The 2,974-nt window shown below is 28.3% G+C and overlaps 1 long non-coding RNA gene across 1 annotated transcript; it reads left to right on the top strand.

Moving 5' to 3' along the window:
* The first annotated feature begins 782 nt into the window (after nt 1-782).
* Nucleotides 783-2,022, top strand: LOC133319786 (uncharacterized). The gene is made up of 2 exons (XR_009753285.1): nt 783-1,720; nt 1,863-2,022. It is a non-coding gene; the product is annotated as an uncharacterized LOC133319786 (long non-coding RNA).
* Nucleotides 2,023-2,974: the final 952 nt, after the last annotated feature.

The following is a 2,974-nucleotide window of genomic DNA, read 5'->3' as shown; positions in this document are numbered from 1 at the left end:
TTAAATTTATAGCAACCTATATAAAGCTTGTAGTACACCGACAGACATCCAAGTCAGTGGTATATAAGGAGTGGGACACATATAAAAATTATTAAAAATATATATATTAAAAATAGCATTAAGTCACACATATTTAAGCAGACAGACAGACAGACATTATTTTTTTTTTTTATTTGAAAATTAAATGTGATAGAATTTACTGGGAAATAACAATTTTGTGTCATTTGTCTCACTGACATGAGTCCAAAGAAAGCTTTACCGTATAAAGTTATGCCGTAAACGAGAAAAGACGAAGCAAAAAATGCATTGCCATAATTAAAATTATAAACAAATATAAAAAAAAATTGTAGATTATCGAAAATAAATACTTTATAGACGAATTACAATCAATATATATATATATATATATATATATATTGATTGTAATTAATAACCCGTTTTTGTGAAGGTTAGAAAATTTTTATAACTAATTACAAAAGCTCTTTCCATAACAATCTCGAAGGAACATCGCGTGTCTAAAAAGTTATGGCTTCTCGCCCTGGGACGACCTGTGTTGTGGTGGACTTTATTATAAAAAAAAGACTTGCAAAATATTTACTATATATATATATATATAGTATACATTAGGTATATATAACGTGTATACAGTAAGAGAAATTAGATCGAAGATGTTATAAAATAGATTGTAATTCCCGTTTTAGTGATAAATGCCAATTAAAATATATTAAAATAAAGTTAAAACAAACAAAAGCAATGCGCCCTCGCCTTAAATAAATCTTATATACGAGATAAAATCATTTTCGAGATTACTTAAATAATTACCAATTAAGCTGAGCCGATTATGAGCGAGCCACGCTAAATAATACATTCCATTTTTTCGATAATTTATCAAACGGAGATTAAAATCGCTGAAGCAAAATGGCGGCGTCCACAAAATGGCCGCTGAATAATTAGCGAGTAAACATTGGTTGAGATATCGTTTAAGTGGATTTAATTTCGTAAAAATCGAGACGTATGTAATTAAAAAAAAAAATTGTGGCAATGACGTAAAGAAAAAAAAAACAAGAATTAGATCATTTTTTTTTTAGGTTATTTTAATTCAAAAATATATAGTTACCATTAAAGCAATATCTTTTTGTTTTCTCACATTCAGATAAAAACCAAATGTAAAAGAAAAAGTCTGCCCGAGACAAATTTCTTTAGCGTTTCACGGCGCACGCTAATGTTATGAGCTATGTATTATCAATAAAAAATCTATCACACTTTATCTCACTGTAATAAAGGCGATTTTCGAATGAGAGATGCGTAAAGAATCCTTTCCGCACGCAAAAAATAAACTTGCTTAGTATTTTTTTTTTTTCAAATTTAATTGCGCGGAATTGTACCATACATGTCTCGATCTTCGCCCGCAAAATTACGTTCTCGTTCAGAACATTCTAAAATAAACCTTACTCTCATGTATTAAGGTGCATCAGTTTTAATTTTAGATATATTACAAATTTGTTCTGTCAAATTGTTATTTATTTTATACTAACTTGATAATTGGTCCTCAGTAGAAGCGATTCTTAGTTATAATAGCGATTTTATTTTGAATCTTATTTGTATTGTAATAAAGGTGATTATGTTATCGATTTTATAATTATTTCAGCTTGTTTTGAAGGTTTATGAGGTGAGAGGAAATTTAAATAAGGGCTGATATCTGTACAGATCTTGACGAAGGGTACGTTGACCTCGGATTTATTTTATATATTTATATATAGGTTTAGAAGATTAATGTCAAATATTTTGAAAACTAGACAATAAAACATACATATAGGTCACCGATTTTTTAATACAGGTTCATAATTTATTGATTATTTCAGCTTCGATAGCAGAATACAAATGTCACTGTGTTTGACAATCAGTGACACACACACATTGAAGATGCTCCACGTATTGATGTATTATATATATGTGTCTGTGTGCGTGTGTGAGTTATGGTAGTGTGTGCAATATATTTGTAATACATTTTATATGAAATCACTTACCTGTGTATTACTTCTCTACCCACCTACATCGATTCCCTTAAATCTTTATTTATTTATGTGTATATTAAAATATATGATATATTTATAATAAAAGTAAATATCACCTCGTAATAAAAAAACCTTATTTAAAATATTCGTATATACATATAAATAAATTAAACCATATATATATATATATATATATATACACCACCATCTCTCTATTAAGTTTAATCTTTATGTCAATGACAGATAGGTGACGTAAAATTGACTAAATCAGTCCACCTTTACGCGATCAAAGTCGCGCGCAGCGACTAGTTAAACGTAACATGAAAATCTTCTACTTCAGGAATCAAGTGCGGATAACTGATCTTAAATTGTTTAATATCTTCATGTGAACGCATCCATATATAAGCTGTGACTCGCAAAAATAACTGGCAAGTGGCAGATGTGTCTGTCTTTGCTTCCGTTAGAGATTAGGAACACAGATTCATTAAGATATAAAAAAAATATCGCATCTCTTGGTGATGCAAATAACATACATATATATATATATATATATAAATTAGTATTGATTTTTGTTATTTGATTTTCGAATGATTAAAATGTTTAGATAATTCAATATATATATATATATCTGATCGATATTTTCTAGGATTATATATATGTATATGTGTGTGTGTGTGTGTGTGTGTGTGTAATAATTATACATACTTTAGTTAATTTCGGTATATTCTCAGAATTACACGTGCCGCGCCGTCTGAGAGCACTTCCTGTCGTTTATTAATAATCATACGAACTCTATACATACTGCGACTTCACCTGTATATTATAATAAATATTACTCTAACGTATTAACTATGATAATGGAAAGTTTAATCAAAATTGGCTTAGTTTTTTTATGGTAAGGAGTAACAAACATAATTTACATAAGATTTATAAAATTTTATAAAAATTTTAGGACTATA

The sequence above is a fragment of the Danaus plexippus genome, chromosome 28 (assembly GCF_018135715.1).
Source record: "Danaus plexippus chromosome 28, MEX_DaPlex, whole genome shotgun sequence".
In the NCBI taxonomy this organism is placed as follows: Eukaryota; Metazoa; Arthropoda; class Insecta; order Lepidoptera; family Nymphalidae; genus Danaus; species Danaus plexippus.
The sequence above is the reverse complement of the archived record's forward strand: the minus strand, read 5'-3'. Positions and strand labels throughout refer to the sequence as shown.